Raw genomic sequence first — 8,799 nt, forward strand, 5'->3', positions numbered from 1 at the left:
AAAAAAAAAAAAGTCCAAAATTGAGTGTTGGGCAAGAGATTTTTCTTTTTAAATCATAAAATTAAAAAATTAAGATTGAGATATTATAACTCCTATAAGACTTGTGGGTTAAAAATCACCATTTTCCTTATATAATACATAGATATATTTCCATATATATATTCTCTGCATTTGGTGAGAAGAAAACAGAGCACATGACCTTTTCTGGTTGCATGTGAAATGTTTTGTGGTCCACAATTATCTAGCTGTACAATTAATCTAATGGAATTCCAATCAAATAATAATATTAATAATAATAAGTTCATGAATTTCATGGTATTTCACATTTTGTTGAAGTGAGTTAATCAAACATTTTAATAATATTCACATTTCAGAACAAAATGATAAATTATGCCAAGTAAAAAAATGTACTTCTTAACATTCATATTCAATGTTTTTTTTTTTTACCCCTTTTTAAAAAAAATAAAATAACAAAATAAAAAAGAAGAAAAAATCCTTTCTCTCCCCCCTCTCTCTCTCTCTCTCTCTCTCTCTAAGAAACCCTATTCCTGCTCTCTCTCTCTCTCTCTCTAAGAAATTCTAAACGTTGTGTTTGGTTTGTGTTTGTAGAGTAGTTTTTGAAATAAAAAGTACTAAAAGTTGTTTGGTTTGCCTTTTTCCAGAAATGGTTTTGAAAAATTATTTTGAGGAGAGAGTTTTAAAAAAGTGATTGATTTGATGTGTATGAGAGAGAGTGATTTTGGAAAGTAAGTAACCAAAACAAAATTTTGAGATTTTTTTTGAAAAATTTTGTTTCGTTTGATTACTCTTAAAAATTTGTTTGTAGAGAATTTTTCTCAAACATTTTTCTGAGAAACAAACCAAACAAGGCCTTTATCTTTCTCTGCTCTTTAGGGGGAGAGGGTGGTGCCTTTAACTTTCCTCCCCCCTCCGTTTCTTCTCATGCAGTTTCTATCACCATGTTAGCCACTACTGCTCTTCTTGTCTCCATCGTCTTGCTATCAAAAAAGCTTTTAGATCTAGTCTCAGATCTAATTCATGTCCAAGATCCAATATTGTTAAACACGTTGTTATATGCTAGGTAATCAACTCAGATCTAGAATGTTTTATTTTCTAACGTAGATTGGAAATTAAGTTACCAAAGCTATCGGTTACGATGATGAATGAATTGTAAAAGTGATTGATATTGTTTGTTTGGTGATAATCGTTTTTGTTTTATTTTTTTTGTGTTGCAATAATATCTCTCTATGTAGAGGTGTCCTCCTTTCATGGAGGTGTTCTCCTCTTTGCATGGAGGTTTTTTTTTTCCTATGTGGAGACTCGTATCATGCTTACGTGGAGATTCTCTTTATTCCTTTTGAGATCTATTTTATACTTAGATACACTTTATTAGACGATTTATTGTCGGTTGTATAATATATTAAATCTTATACTTTCTCATCTAAAAATTAAAAAAAAAATCATATCCTAACCGATGTTTGTTAATGTTATGACAAAACAAACGAAAGCAAGAAAGTAAAATAAGAAATCACACAAAAACAAGAAAATATATGTGGTTCGACTATAAACTTACGTTCACGGGCATTTCTTTTTTCATTTGTTTTTCTGCAATATTTTATTATCCTAATAATATATTACTTTTTACCGATTAAAAAAAAAAAATGAACCAATGTTTGTTAATGGACAAAGCTGAAGTGTTTGTTAGACATGTCACCAAAGTCAATTTACTCTGGAATATGAATTTTAACAAGATCAATTTATTCAGGAATATGAATGTTATGAATACAATTTTCTTTTGTTGTTGGAATTCCATTAACTTAAGTCTGTTTTCTCTGCGACAAATGTAGAGAATATATATGGGGGAAATTACGTATCAGTAAGTCTACCAGAAAATTATTATAAAATTATGAAAATAATTATATTGTTAATTATTAATATGTATAAATTTTCTCATTTTTTTTATAATTTTTGTTAAAATATTGCACTGAATTAAAATTCCCTGGTATATGTATATAAGCTTTCTATAGTGCATGACAGTAAATGTGTGGTCTAGGTGGAAAAGAGATGTGAATTTATGATTTTACCCTTCCAACAATATCAATTGATAGTTATGTTGTGTTTGGTTGGAAGATTTGAGAAGGAATTTGAAAAAAAAAAAAAAAAGGAAAAGATGTGTAAAATTTGGTGAAATATATGTATATTTTATTCACATTTCATCTACATTTTTCCTTTCCCTTTTCAAATTCCTTCTCAAATCCTCCAATCAAACACAACATTAGGTGGGGCGTTTTCGGTTTGATCCTCTAATGATGGTTAAACATTAGACTCAATTGGAATTTGACTGGAAGCCTAAGGAGTTAATTATCACAATTAAAAAGTTAAGAGATAAAGCAAGATAAAGTGCTAAGATGTTAAGACGTGTTTTGGCAACACACTAAAAAAGCCAAAAGCTAACTTTTAACTCATTTTGAATTACATCACCTCTTATATGAAACAGTGAAAAAGTCAAAAAAATCAAAAAGCCTGCTTTTAACTATCTTTTCAAAACACCCTTAAATATAATTTGCCATTTTTAAAAACATTCCTTATTTTCTTAAGAAAGCTTCTTTTAGCCTTTGTGGCTTGTCTCACGCAAAAAATAAAAAAATAAAAGTGCGAGTGATTATTTGATGATCTTTAAATATTGCTCCACACCACTTATCACTTAACACTTATCAAGCTGTTTAACTAATAAATATCAAGTTGAGGCACCATATAGATTTATCCTAAGAGCACCACATAATTTTTCAAAAAATAGAGAATTTAAATTAATTGCCTTATGTAGGTGTGGTGGCGAATTTAAGAGGATCGTCTCCCTTCCATACTTCACCTACCTCTCTTGTAGGTAGGGATGAAATCAAAAATTTTGGTTGAGGGTGGTGGTGTGAAAAAAAAAAAATGGTACATAACTAATCAAAGATAATTTGTTACATCAAATCTTTAAATAAATAAATAAATAAATAAATAAAAGGGCATTTTTTACATGAGCTAAGTGTTGCGAGAATTATATTTCATAATAAAAAATTTATATGAAACTAGAAAGTTATTTTTTCATTTTTTTCTAAAATTTTGAACTATAAATTAGAATTTAGTATATAATCGATTAGACTATCTGTTAAATAATTTTATCAGTTGACATAATCTAATAAATAGAGAGGTAAATTATAGGCGCTCGGCCTGTAAATCGAAATTTGAATTTTGTTTGTCTAAAAATTCAAACTTTAAAATATTTTGTCTTTAAAGATATGCTTAGACGAAATAACCAAAATACCCATATTTCTTTTACCTAAAAATCCACGCGCCTTTTTATTTGTTGAGAACCACGCCTCTATTTGTTCAAATAGTAATGATAGATATCCTCACAAAACACAACCCTCACAACCTACAAAATAATTTGAACTATTCATATTACTGTCAGACACAATTCTTAAAAAAATTTAAACACATGAATAATCAATACGTTAGTAAGAGTCATCGAATCTCCTTTATGGATTCGCAAACATTTTCCTTGCTCAAAATCACTTTGTATTCCACGTCTCCTCCTTTTTCTCTCTCTACTAGTTCACCCTACCCATACTGAAATTTCTCTCCCTCTCTCTCTCTCTCTCTAATGGCAGTGGCATCTATGAACCAAGGTTCTAAATATCGGCCGGTACGTTCCGTACCGGCCGGTTCGTACCGGAAAATGGAAGGGCCGAGTCGGATACTCACCGGTATACCGGCGAGAATGAATTTCACGGCCGTATCGGCCGATTCCCGACACGTATCGGCCCGAATCCGATACGTAAACGATTTGTCTCCGATACAGTCCGATACGGCTGAAATTCACCTGCAAAAATAGTTGAGAAAAGCAAAACAAAGCTGAAGAAGTGATGCTCTGTTTTTCTTCTGTTTGTTGATGCTCTGTTTTTCTCTTTCTTTAAGCTAAAGAAGTGATGCTCTGTTTTTTTTTTCTGTTTGTTGAAGTCATCGGTTTGGATGCCTTTAGCTCAACTCTTTTTGGATTGAGGATGTTGAGGATGATTGAGGATGATTGCTCTCCTTTTGTTTTTAGAATTCCGTTCTTTCATCTTGCGCGTAAACATTGTGCTGGTCAAGCCAAGTCGCCACCTTCTAAAGCTTGATGATCATTGATGATGATGGGTTGAGTACATCAAGTGTTTGATTAGGATTTAGTTATAATTAATAAATTAGACGATTAGGTTTTGTTTTTGCTTTTTATTTTTTTAGGTTAGGTCCTTTAGTACTTGTTCAGTTTTGTTTCCTCCATTTGAATTAATAAATAAAGATGTTATTTTATTTCTTTTTCTTTTTCTTTTTTGCTTATCTTTTATTGTTATTTATTTGCTTTCTTTTTGCGTTGTTTCATAAGCAGTTTCATAATGCTACATCTACTTGAAATTTTACAAGCAATTCTACTAAAAGCATCATTTTCCAAATTTTATTATTTTTTTTAAGCTCTAAAATCCAAAAATTATTGGAGGTTTAAATATTATTGGAGTTAAAACAAACCATCTACTAAAAGGTTTAAATATTATTGTTTTTTATTAGTATGTGTAGAATTATTCTACACATTATTCTATATTAATTTAAAATTTTATTAACAATTCATAAAGCCAATTGTTCCATTTATTTTAACTAAAATAATGTTTACTAGGTTGAAATATTGACAAAAGGAAGATGAAAATTGACAGAAAAAAAAAATGCCAATTATTTCCACATCAATTTTATATTAAAAGTTTAACATATATGCCAAATAAAAGGTTGAGATTAAAATAAATATATATCATTTAGTTAAAAATGAGTCAAAAAAGTGTCCCTACATATCAAAATTTTGATTAAAATGTGATAAATTAAGGCTAAAAGAGTCAAAAAATGCATAAAATTGAGTTTTAGATGGATTGCTAATGATTTTTGAAATTTCACAGCCGCGACGCCCGATACCCGATACGTACCGGTCGATACTACCGATACCGATACTCCGCGATCGATACCGTTACGTTACCCGATACCGCGATTTAGAACTATGCTATGAACTCAAATCCACTGTCGTCCTGTTGTTGTTGTCACCGCCATTGTCTTGATCTGTAGTCTCTGATCATCAATACTTCGTCTGCGTTGCCTCGACTATCATCCTTCTGTTCAATCGATGAGATGATTCGTCAAGAATTTGTAATCGGAAAAAGTGCACCAAAGAGGACGAAGGGTTGATCGGAGAGGTGGAAAATGTAGAGGAAAAGTCAAGTAGTGAGGAAGTAGACGAAGACGATGAGAGAGAGAGAGAGAGAGAGGGAGAGAGCTAAGACGAAGGCGATTGTGGAAGTAAGATAGGTTTTTGTGAATGCGAGAGGTAGCGTCAGAGGAAGAGAGTTAGGGTAAGCTAGGGAGGAGTGGTCGACGAGCTCTGACCAAGGGCGACGTCGGGAGATATACGTGGCAGACGAAGGTAGAAAGACGGAAGATGAAGGAGTGAAAGGTTGGGGTGTCGATGGGTGGCTGAAATTGAGCGGTGGTAGAGAAGGTGGTGCTTGATAGGTTACGAGAGATTGGGAGGGTGGATAGTGAAGCCATGGATGTGGTGATGGTGATGGTGGTAGTGGAGAGATCTCCATCTCCATCTCCGTCTCCATCATGTCATGATCTTCATCTTCTTTGTCGGAAAACAATTTGAACAGATCACTTCCTATTCTCTTCCTCTATATATATATACACATATATGTATGTAAAAAAATGAACAGATAAAAAAATTTGAACACATCAGTCTCTCTCTCCTCTCTATATATATTTGTGTGTATGTATATTACAATTTAAACAGATAAAAAAAATTAAACAAATAGTGAAAAAATATACATAATGAGAAGTAATTATAATTCAGTCAAATTTATAAGTTTATTATAATTTTTTTCAAACTTAATGAGAGGTTTGTGTAATTTTTCTAAATTAAAAATATGCCTACCTTTTTATTTTTTTAAAAAAAAAACAAATGAAAGTTATCTTGTACAAATAAAATAGATTCAATAAAATTAATGCTATTAACTAAGTTATAAAACAGTTGGAGATCATTATATTATACATTGTAAAATCTGGATGAAGTAACAAATTAATAAGTAATTCTCATAAAATTATGGGAACATTCCATTACATATTTTATAAATATATACATAAACTATAGATGTATTATTCTAGGTGCTCGTTTGGCATGTAAGAGTGGAGAGGTTTTTTTAGCTATTTTAGTTATATAAAAACAAAATAGGTCAAGAACTAATAAGATAAAATGTCACATTCAAACCATAATTATTTTGGTAGCATTTGGTAGAGTTATAGAATTATGATTTGATAATAGAGTTGTATTTTGAGTTTGTGAGTTTTGAAATTACGATTTTAGTATGAAAATTTTGTTTGATTATGAGTTTTAAAAAGAATTTTGAAAAGAGTTTGAAATTTTTGATGTGATATATGATATTTGATTCAAAAACTTAAAACTCATAACCAAACCCACAATCAAAAAATCTATTCAAAGCTCATAAAAAAAAAAATTAAAAATCCAAAAATATTTTTTGTTTAAAATATAAAAATAATAAGTGCCAAAAAAAAAAAAAAAAACATGAATCAGTGTGTTTGGTTTGAATTTTCTAGATTAAGTTTTTTTTAAATTGAGTTTTTTAGTTTTCGTGTTTTTTCCGTTTTTAGTGAATATTTTTAAAATTTTAAACATTTTTTTTTATTTTTTTATATGCACCTTAATTAGATGTATCTAAAAAGTAAAAAAATTATAAAAAAATATTTTAAAAAATTAATAAATACATAAATGTACTGAATTCTTGTATTTTTTTTTATATTTTTTGTATTTAGTGAATTTTTAAAATATTTTTTTACAATTTTTTTACTTTTTAAGTATATTTATGTTAGGTGTGTCTAAAAAGTAAAAAAGTTGCTTAAAATAATAAAAAAATTCAGTAAAAACAAAAAAACACGGAAAATAAAAAAGTAGAATTTTCTGAAAAGTATTTTTTAAAAAATAAAACCAAGCAAACTGAATATTATTCCAGTCGACCGGCTAGACGACTAGCCAGCCGTCCGAGGAGACGTGCAAGAGAATGGCCCGGTAGACGTGTTTTCAACAATGGATGTGGAATCAATTTTTGAAAGGCTTCACCAAACACTACACTCAAATTAATGGGTGGAACTAAGATTCCAAACCTCTACTAAAAGGCAAAAAAATCAAAAAAAGGTTTCTTCTTTCATAATTATTTCATTTCTATCATTACGTAGATTTGGATGGGAGCCCACAAAGGTAGAAAAGAATAGGAAGAAATAAAAGTATGGAAGAAAGTTGATCTCATAAACCGCACAGTAGGTGTGAGACATATTGCGAGTTGCTATAAATAATATGTCCAGTTTCCGACTCAAGCTCAATATATAAATAAAGAGAAATGATTTCAGATATTGATGCTGTGATCTCAAATGGCTCAAAATTGAGATCATCAACGCAAGCGATCAGAACGAGGTTTTTGGAAACAATCTTGATAACTTCTTTCTTATTCGCCGCAATTCTCTTAGTCATTCCTTACCAATACAAAAATGGCTACCCTGTTCCCACCGTGATATTCAACGGCATCCCCTCTTCCGGTTTTCATGCATTTCTTGTATCGCTCGTGTATGCCTTCACCGGCGCCCTCACCACTTTGTTAATTCATGACACCGCCGCCGCCTCTTTTCTTGCCAGATTTTGTGAGCTTGTTTCAATCCTTTGTATGACATCGGCTCTGTCTTTGTTGGTTTGGTCCCTCTTCACTCTCAGTTTTCCAAAGCCATGTATGCGATTGGGAAGAATTTAAGAGGTGAGAGTTTACTTTCTCTTTTTGCTATACTTTTTGACATTTTTTCAATTGACTCAAATTTGATCTGAATTTATAATTTTGTGTCAATTAATTTGTTTATTTATTTATTTTTTTTTTTTTGCAATTATTTTTTTAGGAACTCCTCGCCCAAAACAGAAGTCGAAAATATAGTTACATATCAATTAATACAATACGTAAGGGTTTATATTTGCAACCATTGCGGCTCGTCCTTCCCTTCCCTTTGCAACTTCTACTTCTACCATCTTGTTTATGAGGTTTGTTTGTTTGTTTGTTTGTTTTTTTTTTTTTCAAATTTTTGGATTAAGAGTTTGCAATCAATGCCTTGCCAAATTAGAAACGTTTGTCATTTGTTGGTGATATGTTGTCATCATTATACGTAATGTATATGTACATCCTTGTGGCTAGTTTGTTTGAGTGAGTGATTATTAGTGTGGTAGTATTAAGTTAATTGATATTAAATTTATGGAATTACTTAGAAATCTTTATTATATAGGAGGTGTCTTTTGTTTTGTAAATTGAGGAACAAAATAGTTTTTTCACCTCCAATCTTATTGGATTAGATTTCAATATCACCTCTCTTAAGGGATCACGAATTTCCTCTTTCAAGGAGTTTCATAATCCCGTCAAACTCTTAATTCTATAACAAATTTTCAAAACAAACATAGCCTAAGAGTTGTATGTGGAGTTCTTTAAATAAATAATTCTTCTTCCTTTTCTTCTTCTCCTTCTTCTTCTTCTTGTATTATAAAATGCTTCTTTATCATGAAAACCATTAATTAATAAAATTTATTGAACAGAGTACAGAGATCTGGTGATTAACTATGCAAGTCCCATAATTAAAATCATTTCAATTTCTTCGCGTTGTGTTCTTGTAAGAAGATGCAAAAATTCTTTATGG

The 8,799-nt window shown here is 30.6% G+C and overlaps 1 long non-coding RNA gene across 1 annotated transcript; it reads left to right on the forward strand.

Moving 5' to 3' along the window:
* Window positions 1-7,387: 7,387 nt before the first annotated feature.
* Window positions 7,388-8,416, forward strand: LOC114304542 (uncharacterized). The gene is made up of 2 exons (XR_014336241.1): window positions 7,388-7,880; window positions 8,017-8,416. It is a non-coding gene; the product is annotated as an uncharacterized LOC114304542 (long non-coding RNA).
* Window positions 8,417-8,799: the final 383 nt, after the last annotated feature.

The sequence above is a fragment of the Camellia sinensis genome, chromosome 7 (genome assembly GCF_055761805.1).
Source record: "Camellia sinensis isolate YWXY chromosome 7, ASM5576180v1, whole genome shotgun sequence".
NCBI lineage: Eukaryota > Viridiplantae > Streptophyta > Magnoliopsida > Ericales > Theaceae > Camellia > Camellia sinensis.